This window comes from Chiloscyllium plagiosum, chromosome 28 (genome assembly GCF_004010195.1).
Source record: "Chiloscyllium plagiosum isolate BGI_BamShark_2017 chromosome 28, ASM401019v2, whole genome shotgun sequence".
Lineage (NCBI taxonomy): Eukaryota > Metazoa > Chordata > Chondrichthyes > Orectolobiformes > Hemiscylliidae > Chiloscyllium > Chiloscyllium plagiosum.
Genome location: NC_057737.1, coordinates 46,281,772 through 46,293,592, shown reverse-complemented (window position 1 = coordinate 46,293,592; position 11,821 = coordinate 46,281,772). Strand labels below are relative to the sequence as shown.

General features: G+C 46.8%; 1 protein-coding gene across 1 annotated transcript in view; it reads right to left on the bottom strand.

Moving 5' to 3' along the window:
- atp2a3 (ATPase sarcoplasmic/endoplasmic reticulum Ca2+ transporting 3) overlaps nt 1-11,821 on the bottom strand; it is a 145,192-nt gene that overhangs the window by 114,471 nt on the left and 18,900 nt on the right. The window lies entirely within an intron of this gene.

Here is an 11,821-nt window from a genome sequence, read left to right as displayed (position 1 = left end):
CTACTCCCATGCCCCACAGCACCCTGATTCCCCCTGCACACCATGCTCCCTTTCCTCTTGTCCAGCATCCCTTGCTCCCATTCCCCATCCCTCCTCCTGCTCCCATTCCCCTCCCCACCCCCTGCTATTCAATCATGGAATGTGGGCATCACTTAAGCCAGCACTGACTGTCCCTTCCCCAATCACACTCAAGGTGGTGGGGAGGGGGCTACTCTTTGTCAATTCATGGATTACAAGTCACACAACACCACAGTTGGTGATTCTGACCCAGCAACACTGAAGGAATGGAGATATACTTCCAAGTCAGGATGGTGAGTGACTTGAACAGGAACTTGTTCCCATTTATCTTGTCCTTCTGGATGGTGGAGGTCACGTATTTGGAAAATGCTGTCAGAGAAGCCTTGGTACGTCGCAGCAATGTATCCTGCAGGAGGTGCAAGCTGCTGCTGTACATCAGTGGGGAAGGGAATCAACATTGAAGATGATGGATGTGGTGCCAATCAAGTGAACTGCTTTGTCCTGGATGGTGTTGAGCTTCCACAGTGTCGTTGGAGCTGCACTCATCCAGGCAAGTGGGGAGTATTCCATCACACTCTCCTGACTCGTGCCTTATAGATAACGGATGTGGTTTGGATAGCGAGGAGGTGAGTTACTTACATCAGGATTCCTAGCCTCTGACTTGCTGAAATTGCAGCCAGTGTATTTTTGTGATGATTAACCAGCACAGAGCTCAGATATTTTCTTGTTGATTAGAATAGAGAATAAACTACATCACGATCTATGTACAACACTGAACCATGTTGTCACTGAGATAACACACAAATACTGCGTCAGCACACATTGTTTTGTAACCAAGGTCATATTGCTGGCTTAGGAGAGAGGGGGCAGGGAAAGTAACGGGACGAGGCTCCCTATCATTTTCAAGAGTACAATAGCTGAGAGCTCAAAAGGACACTCAACTCAATTAAAACGACACAGGGTTGATGATAAATTACACAGCTCGTTGTACACTGCTCTCAGTGAGCACACTGAGTGTCAAACACTGTTTCACTTCAGGCTCTTTCTTTATAATGAGTTTCATTTCATTCACGTGTCACCAGCTGTAAACATGGCTTTGAAAAAGTACCACTGACAGAACATTTCAGTCTGCAAGGTACAAAGAAGCCAAAAAGAAAAACAAACCTCCCTGTTATGGAATGAACACGAAGGTTCAAATTGAGTGTAATTTGGAGAGGAGACGAAACACCACATCTACCCTGACACGAATGCTCGTGGTACAGTCATCAAAAGCCCTGCATGTGGACAGATACATATACATGTCAGATGTGACATTAATCCTTGTGCCGTCCTAAGGCGGATGTAGAAGATCCTATAGTGCCACCTCAGGAAGAGCCGAGAGATCTCCTGGTATGACAGTCCCAACACCCCTTCCTCAAGGAACTTCAGCAAAGAGAGACTAAATGGTCAGTCATGTAGCTTAGTGGTGCTCAGATTGGCTTCACCATGTGCCTAAATAATAAAACACACATTTTAATAAATTAATTAATAAATAAATAAATAAATAATAAACAAAGAGCTTGTGAAGGAACTATCTATTTCTGATTAACATTAACGTGTCTCTCGCTAACATTTCCAATCTGTGCCACCCGGGTGGCAGTCACACAGTTGGCCAATTTTCCTCTTTGTGAGTTTTGTGAAAAGTAAGCTCCCTTCTAGACATTCCAATACTGTGTGGAGGGATGGGATCATTCTGGGAGTCAGAATGGGTAACGGGGTGGGGGGGGCGCCAGGCATAACTGGTTGAATATCCCCTACACTGGCAGTGAGTGGTGGTGGCTGGGAGGGGGCAGTGGGGGGTGGCAGGAAATTGCAGACAATGTTGTCAGGTTGCAATTCTAACCCTTTCTGGCTTTCCTAGAGCAGAGAGAGGGAGGCCAGATCTGAAGATCTCAGCTGGGGCCTCACTTGCACACGGATGCCCTCTTTCCCAGGAGATCCATGCAGTGTTGGAAATGGGATAGGTTGGCAGGAAGAACGTCCTCAGACAAACTAAGGAGCCCAGGTCCACTTCCATCAGTTACACCAACGAGAGTTCCAGTCAGAGGGCAGTAAGAGGATGCCCAAGCAATTCCCCAAGGCACTACATCTGACCCACACATCGTTGCTGCAAGGTTCCACCAAGGCAGGAGTGTTGCCAAAGCTCCTGCACAGGGCAGGGGAACAGACAGAGATCCAGATGGAGAAAGTGAGGGCTGCAGATGCTGGAGATCAGAGCTGAAAATGTGTTGCTGGAAAAGCGCAGCAGGCCAGGCAGCATCCAAGGAACAGGAGAAGCTTCCTGAAGAAGGGCTTATGCCCGAAACGTCGATTCTCCTGTTCCCTGAATGCTGCCTGACCTGCTGCGCTTTTCCAGCAACACATTTTCAGCTATACCATAACTGACACATGCATGCTCCTGGAGACAAGACTCCACCCAGTGGAATGCGCGGGAAACATGACCAACAAAACTTAACCCTAGCTTCTTTCCTGGAATGCATTGTTGCTGTTAAGGCCATCATTTGTTGCCCATCTCTATCTGCTCTTGAGAATAAAGAATATCAGCAATTGTGCTAACTCTGGGATGACTGAGCGTTCTTCAGTAATACGGTTAACTATTTCAGTACGGCCAACAGATGGTTAACTCGAGCTCACATGGTGTGGTCTAGAGAGAGAGAGACCTTGTGCAACGTGCCTCACTCTCCACCAACACTGTGGGGCTTGAATTTGCATGTTGCTTCATTTAGAAGCTCAAATTTGCATAAAGGCAAAGTCATTCGGCTGACAAGCCATCCACATTGTCACAAAGATTGTAGGCTTCTTCAGTATTTACTGAAAGATAAATTGTCCAGCTCTGACTCTCCCCTGTGGGTTTCATTGTGACAGGCTGCATGTGGTGACACGACTAAAGTTAGTCAAACGTTTTCCAATTCCCTCCCTTCACACTTCAGTAGTCGCCACGTTAACAAGGAAACAAGTACAAAACTCAAACAAATGAATCTATCCAATTCCCATCAAAAGCACTTCAGAATCCACCTCATTTTTCATCAATTTGCTCACTAATTTGTTTAACAAATCCCTATTCTAAAGGGATCCTATCACAATCCAAACATTTTATTTCAGGCACTGTCAGGCCATGCGCTAAACAAGTAACAGATCCAATGTGGAGCGTCCAGCTTTTCTCCACAACTCATCGCCTCCTTTCTACAGGCTCCTGGGACCAGCGCAGCTCGACATGGACTGGCGGAAGTGAATGGGGTAAATAGTAATCAGACCTGCTAGGAAAGGATTCTACAACAAGCCGCACACAAGCTTCACACGGAACCCAGGGACCAATTTTTATCACCAGGCAAAGTTCATCAACATCAGAGCCTGACTGAAACGAGGCCTCCAGAAATCCCTCCCTGACCCATCCCAGACGCGAGTTCAGGTGCTCCGCAAGCTGCCTGGAGGAAGCTGCAGGTGGCCAGGATTTACAGCAGCCTGTGCTGTGGGGGAGCAGGGGCTTAGGAGAGGCCTAGAGGATAGACTGCAGTCCGACAAGGGATCAGTCCCATGACTGGGGGAAAAATACGAGCACGGCAATACTTCAGCTTCCCCTGCCCCAGCAGAACAGTCTGGGTGCTAAAACTGAACTTAAAAATCAGGCTATTGTTTAGCCCTTACCCAGTCACTGCACCACAGTCACTGATGAGGCATCATCTCCCATCTCTGAACGACCATAAACTAAAATAGATTATCATTGGGTCATCATGTCACAGGGGAGGCAATGGCCTAGAGGTACTACCACTGGGCAATTTAACCAGAGATCCAGGGAAAGTTTTGGGGACCCAGGTTCTAAACATGACCAGACAGTAGATAGTGGAATTAGAATTCAATGAAATAAATCTGGAAGTAAGAGTCTAATGGTGACCATAGCTTCAGCAATGACCACTGATTGCTGTTAATACTCGTCTGGCTCACTAACATCCTTGAGGAAAGAAAACTGCCAACCTTAAAGGGCCTCTGCCCGAAACGTCGACGCTCCTGGCTCCTCGGATGCTGCCTGACCGGCTGTGCTTTTCCAGCGCCACACTTTTCGAATCTGATCTCCAGCATCTGCAATCCTCACTGTCTCTCAGCTGCCATCCTGACCTGGTCTGGCCTGGCCTACGTGTGACTCGAAACCCACAGCATTGTGGTTGACTTTTAACTTTCCTCTGGACAATTAGGGATTGGCAATAAATGATGGCTTAGCCAATGCCACCCACATCTCATGCGTGAATTTTTAAAATGACTAAAGTCCAGATCCAACAAAAAGGACATGAACAACATTAGCTGGTTGTCTTTTCTGCAGGGGAACAGTTTTCCTCATCAGTGGCTCCAGGGCAACTAAGTGATGCTTAATCATACAATCACATTTCATTGTGTGATTTGCTGCTGCATTAAATTTGAGTTCGTTAAAGACAGACAAGACAAAGTCAAACACTGTCTCCCAGCTTGGTCTTCACAGTAACACCATTTATTATACATTAATACTAAACTCTGCTAAATGATCATTGTAGGTAGACCAGGCTATGATCTTAACGTTATTAAGGACTACAGTGTTTGTTATGTGTCCATGCTCATGCTTCTAAATCTCCCAGAGAGCAAATGTTCTAATAAAAAGGAACTGCTGGAAAAGCTCAGGAGGTCAGGCAGTATCTGTGAGGAGAAATCAGAGTTAATGTTTCAGGTCCAGTCACCCTTCCTCCGATTTGATGTTAGCGAGGAAAATGGCAGTTTATATGCAGAAGATGGGGTGGGGGGAGGGGGTAAGGGGTAAATGATAGGTGAGCATAGAGCCCAAAGAGAGAGAAGAGCTCTTGGAGACACAAAGGAGTGGACAATAATCTGGTTAGGAGGGTGAATAGGTGTTAATGGCTAACAATTGATAGTGTGTAATGGCATGCTGTGATAATAAGAGTCGAGATTAGAGTAGTGCTGGAAAAGCAATTCAGGTCAGGCAGCATCCGAGGAGCAGGGGAAAAAAAAAATACAAAAAAAAAATCGACATTTTGGGCTAAAGCCCTTCAATTTTCCTACTCCTTGGATGCTGCCTGACCTACTGTGTTTTTCCAGCACCACTCTAATCTAGACTCTAATCTCCAGCATCTGCAGTCCTCCCTTTCGCCTATGTGATAATAAGGCCTTGTGTGTGCAGTAGGAGACTAGGACATGGGAGAGTTCAGGCCCTAAAATTATTAAACTCTATATAGAGTTCAGAGGGCTGCCAGACTGCAAGTGACCACTTTGCAGAACATCTACGTTCTGCCTGCATAAGAGACCCAAGCTTCCAGTTGCCCGCCACTTTAACACACCACCCTGTTTCCTGGCCAGTGTTTGTGTCTCAGGCTTACTGCAATGTTCCAGCCAAGATCAGCATAAGCTGGAAGAACACCACCTCATATACTACTTGGGGACCCTCCAGCCCTCTGGACTCCATATCAAGTTCAATAATTTTAGGGTCTGAACTCTCCCATGTCCTAGTCTCCTACTGCGCACACAAGGCCTTAGTATCACACAGGCAAAAGTGAGGACTGCACACACCTATCCCTCCCCACACACCAGATTTTGTCATCAGTCTGCCATTGGACACTACCTATTGTTTTTACAGGGGTTTGGACAGGAACCCATTGTCCATTTGTACACACAGAACACCCTGAAGAGATTATTAGCTATTGCTTCAATAAGGAAAGCAGGACTGAAGGTTCCAGCCAATAACTTAAGAATTGGTAAACTTGATGCATTCAGAAACAGCTTGGACTCTGAAAGACCTGGGTGTGGCCAGAGCAGACATATACGACAGATCATTGGCTGCTTTCCCTCCAGAGAGAAGTAGCTGGTTCAAGTAATTACAAATCAGTGATGGTGTAAGGTAACAATTGCACACACCGCGCAAAAGGCCTCACACAGTAGGCTCTCAGACCTCAGTAAAGGTAAAAACAATGACTGCAGATGCTGGAAACCAATATTGGAGTAGTGGTGCTGGAAGAGCACAGCAGGTCAGGCAGCATCCGAGGAGCAGGAAAATCGAAGTTTCGATCAAACGACCTCAGTGCAAAGTAGTTCAACTTGGTAATTTCGGTTTTTGGTAATTTCGGTTTTTGGTAATTTTGGTTTTTGGTAATTTCGGTTCTTGGTAATTTCAGGTTCTTGGTAATTTCAGGTTCTTGGTAATTTCAGGTTCTTGGTAATTTCGGTTTGTTGAGACCAGCAGTGGAGCACTTTGCATTCTACTTTCATCAGGTCATTTAAGTGTCCGCCTCCTATCAGTTTGGTTTACTGGCCAACTCTGTTTAGCTTTGGTAAAAACTATGACTGCAGATGCTGGAAACCAGAGCCTAGATTAGAGTGGTGCTGGAAAAGCGCAGCAGTTCAGGCAGCGTCCGAGGAACAGTACTCCTCAGATGCTGCCTGAACTGCTGTGCTTTTCCAGCACCACTCTAATCTAGACTGTGTTTAGCTTTGGCCAATGAGGCTCACGACCCTCAGTGTCTGATGTGCCAGACCTTGCTGTACTGGGTGTAGAGGACGGCAGTGGGCAGAGAAGGTGCACAATTTGCTGACACCCTGTTTTCTCTGTACCCTCTTCTGTCTGAGCTTTTCAGGATCTCTCAGCTCTTCCAACAGCCTTCCCAACAGTCAGCCTGCCGAAGCCATGATTGTCCGAGATCATCTTCCACTTGTCAGCATCCACCATCTTTACATCTTGCTTGGAGGTGCTCTTCATGTGGAGATTGTGACCCTTTCGTCATTTCAGGTATTCAGCCAACATCCATCCAATGAATGTAATCCACCTGACCATTGCTAATTCTACAATGAGTGTATGCTGAAGGAATTAGCATCCTTCAGGATTGTAAGGAGAGACCTTGTACTGCCAACTGATGCTGAAATTCAATTCCCACAGCAGAGGGCCCTGTTCTCTACCTCACCTGAGGTGCGATGACTTTCAGGTTAAACTCATCACCAATCAGGTCTCTCTAATGAAAGAGCAGTCCTATGGTCTGCTGGGACTATGGTAACCATAATAGATGTTGCAGATATAATCGGAGACAGACAGGGAAGCCAGAAACTGTGCAGCTTTTTCTCTGGCTTAACATTTGTCTCACCATTGTACAGCTATGTGCTGAGGACACAGGCTTTGTAGACTCTCAAGTGGGAACCGAGTCAGGTTTCTGTTCCTCCACACTTTCGTGCTCAGCCTAGACATTCCAGCTGCAGGTTGTGAGATACATGTTAAGTTCAGCAGCAAGGGACAGCTTGCTGGTGTTTGAGGAGTTTAAATATGTGACGCCAACGACAACATTTTCATTGCCAATTGGTGGTGGTATAGCAGCGTCTTGGACAATGAGATTGGTCTTGCTGAAGCTGATCGTGGAGCTTGACTGAACTAAGATATGAGCAAGTCTGTCTCTCTATCTGCTGCTGGTGTTTCTCAGTGTGGGATACTGGTGTGGCATCATTAGCATAGAGCAACAATCTGCTAAGCCAGGAAAGGAACTGGCCAGCCTGTTAAATGTGTGCGTAGCCACAATTCCTCTCAGTGATATCTCAGATCAGCAATGCTGTTGGACCAGTGAGATTTCCTGGACTCTATCATGCTGGTGAGGCATTTGGTTAAAATAGCTTTCGTTTAGCTAGCGTCTTTCACGACCTCAGGATTCTCCATTGGAACAGCAGTCGGCCACTGAGCCCTTTGACCCTGCTCTGCCTTCAGGAGGTCATGGCTCATCTGATTGGGAGCTCAACTCCACTTCCCTGTCTGCCATCACCATAGCCCTCAGCTGCCTTTAGCCATCAAAACTCTAACTCAACCGTGACTGGATTTCAAAGTACAGCCTCCACTAGCTTTCCCCAGGAAGAGAATTCCTCACTCAAGATGGTCTCAGAAGAAAAAAGGACCCCTTTGTCTGAAAAGGGACACCCCTCATTTTTAAACAATGTCCCCTAATTTGAGCCTGCTGCACAAAAGGAAACACCTTCCTGGTATCCAACCTTTTCAACCCCCCTCAAGATCTAAAGTTTCAAAAGATCATCCCTCATTCCTCTAAACTTCGACAGGTATAGGTCCAAACTAGGCATTAAGCGTTTCATCCTTGGGTAAATCAAGTAAACCTTTACTGAACTGATTCCAAAACAACTATATTCTTGCTCAAAGCAGGAGTCCAAAGGTTTAAACGATATCGCAGATGTGGGCTCACAACTGCCTTGCTCTTATTCCATTCCCTTTACAACAAATAAGGGATTTTAAAAACGTGGTCACTGTAGGAAACACAGCAATCTCCCACAGCTCAAGGGGATCATGACCAAGCACAGTCCGTTTTAAGGTCAAGTATTAATATTGGCCAGGCAAAGACTCTCCTGCTGTTCCTCAAATAGTGCCATAGAAGATGGTGTGGTGGTACAGTCCCTACCTCTGGACCGAGGGGCCCAGGTTCAAGTCCCACCTGCTCCAGAGGTGTGTAATTCTAGATTAATTTCCCTACAGTGTGGAAACAGGCCATATGGCCCAACAAATTCACACCAACCCTCCGAAGAGTAACCCACCCTGACCCATTCTCCTACATATATCCCTGACTAATGCTCCTAACACGATGGGCAATTTAGCATGGTCAATTCACCTGACCTGCACATCTTTGGATTGTGGGAGGAAATCAGAGCACCCGGAGGAAACCCACGCAGACACGAGGAGAGTGTGTGTGCAAACTCCTCACAGACAGTCACCCGAGGCTGGAATTGAACGCAGGTCCCTCATGCTGAGAGGCAGCGATGCTAACCACTGAGCCACCTTAATAACAGCTCAGAACAAGTTGATTAGAAAATGTATAACAACGAGTATTATAGGGCCTTATGTCCACTTGAAGGGACAGCCAGGCTGTTGGGTGAAAATCTCATTTGAAAGGCAGTACATCAGCCAGCAATCCCTCAGCGTGGCACTGGAGAGTTTGCCTGGATTGTACATTTTTGTGTTTCTCCAGTGGGACATGGACCATCTGATTCAGAGGGGAGAGAGACTGTTACCAACTAAATTAGACAGTGATAATATATGGATTATTTACTCTGCCCATCATGCATTGGCCAAGCTCATCTCTCTCACACACACACACAGAAACGAGTTCCTTTAAGCTCAATTGAACATGTTCAGACTATCAGAGCTGGAGAGTAAATGCAATGTTAACTCCTCCTCAAACACAGCCTCAAAAATCAAATTACAAATGACTCAATCTGCACTGTGGGGAAGCAGAAACAGTCCTTCCATTTTGACTCAAAATCTACACAATCTGTATTTACAATTTAACCTTTGAAGATCCAGTATCACTCCAGGGAAAATCGATAGCCCCATCACTGACAATCCTTCGAGCAGGGGTAGTCAAACCTGAACAGTGTGCTCTGGATGGGGTCAGGGGTCAGGCTGAGACTCGATACAACCAAAGCAACAGTCTTGTTTTGTACTCTAGCTATTTTGGGTAATAGTTAGTATGCCATTCATCATCTTGTACTGTGTTTATTGATGCCTATTGCAGGACACAAAATTGGCTTGATGGTCCGTCTTCCTGGTCACGTCATTTGGAAAATATTCCGATTTGACCTCTCTTGGATCCAATTATTTGACCTCCCACAATAACGTCCACCTTTCACTCACTCACATCCCACCCCTCGTTCTCCTCAGGACCCAATTCGCAAACCACGACCACATCCATCACTGCTGAATGAAAAGATTAGAGGCGGTGCTGGGAATGGAAATAAAGTGCTGGAAACACTTAACGCGTCAAACAGCACAGAACGTGATTAAGGACAACAGCAGCTGAGAGTTAACCTTTCACCCATCCTGCCTGGGTGCTGTACACTTATTGGAGATGCAGTGCCTTAACCACTAGCAACACTCTGAACAAGATCAACGGCTGGGCGGGGGGGGGGGGGGGAGATAATAACATACATAGAACAGCACAGGAATGAGCTCTCCAACCCACAAGACTGGGTAGAGCAGTGGAAGTTATCTACCTGGATTTTAGTAAGGCTTTCATCAAAGACCCTCATGGTAAAACCTTCCAGAAGATTAAGATGCCAAATTAAACTAATCCCTTCTGCCTGCCCTTGGTCCACATTCCTCCACTTTCTCCATATTCATGTGCTTATCTAAAAGCCCCTTAAGTGCCCCTAGGGTATCTGCCTCCACCAGCACCCCTGACAATGTGTTCCACACTCCTACCATTCTCATACAAAAACGGGAACTCCATCTCCTTTCACCTTAAAAGCATGCCCTTAGTGTTAGGTATTTCAACTCTGACCGCCAACCTGATTGAAGCACCTCAATTTTATAGACATCTATCAAGTCTCCCTTCAGCCTCCGATGCTCCAGAGAAAACAACCCAAGTTTTTGTTACAAGCCTCTCCTTATAGCTTTAATCCAGGCAGTATCCCAGCAAACCTCTTCTGCACTCTCTCCAAAGACTCCACATCCTTCTTGTAATGTGGTGACCAGAACTGAACGCAATACCCTTAGTGTGGCTTAACCAAAGTCTCAAAGCTGCAATATGACATCCTGACTCTTGTACTCACTTCCCTGACCAATAAAGGCAAGCATGCCATACACCTTTACCACCCTATCTACTTATGTGGCTACTTTCAGGGAGCTACAGACTGAACTCCAAGATCTTGCTGTACATCAATGCTGTTCAGAGTCCTGCCATTAACTGTGCACTTTGCCTTAACATTCGATCTCCCAAAGTGCAGCAACTCAGCTTACCCAGATTAAAGTCCACCTACCATTTCTCTGCAGATATCTGAAACTGATCTATATTCCACTGTATCCTTTAACAACCTTCTACACTACCCACAACTCCATCAATCTTTGCATCATTTGCAAATTTGCTAATCTACCCATCTATTTTTTTCATCCAAGTCATTTAGATATACCACAAACGGCAGAGATCAGAGTACGGATCCCCGGGGAACATCACTAGTCATGGGCCTCCAGCCTGAAAAACGCCCTTCCACCGCTACCCTCCATCTTCTATGGGCAAACCAATTCAGAATCCATGTGACCAAGTCACCATGGATCTCCTGCATCTTAATCTTCTGGATGAGCCTACCATGAAGGACCTTGTTGAAAGCCTTACTAAAATCAGTGTGTACAACATCCATTGCTCTGGACTCATCGATCACCTTCTCAAAACATTTAAACAAGTTAGTGCGACATGACTTGCCTTGTACAAAGCTAACCGCAATTTCCCCCCCGACGTGGTCGACGGTGCCCTCCACCGCATCTCCTCCACTTCCCGCTCCTCCGCCCTTGAGCCCCGCCCCTCCAACCGCCACCAGGACAGAACCCCACTGGTCCTCACCTACCACCCCACCAATCTCCATGTACAGCGCATCATCCGCCGTCACTTCCGCCACCTCCAAACAGACCCCAGCACCAAGGATATATTTCCCTCCCCTCCCCTATCAGCTTTCCGTAGAGACCACTCCCTCCGCGACTCCCTTGTCAGATCCACACCCCCCACCGACCCAACCACCACTCCCGGCACCTTCCCTTGCAACCGCAGGAGGTGCAACACTTGCGCCCACACCTCCCCCCTCACTTCTCTCCAAGGCCCCAAAGGAAACTTCCATATCCGCCACAGATTCACCTGCACCTCCACCCACATCATCTACTGCATCCGCTGCAGCCGGTGTGGCCTCCTCTATATTGGGGAGACAGGCCGCCTACTTGCGGAGCGATTCAGAGAGCACCCCTGGGCCACCCGGACGAACCAACCAA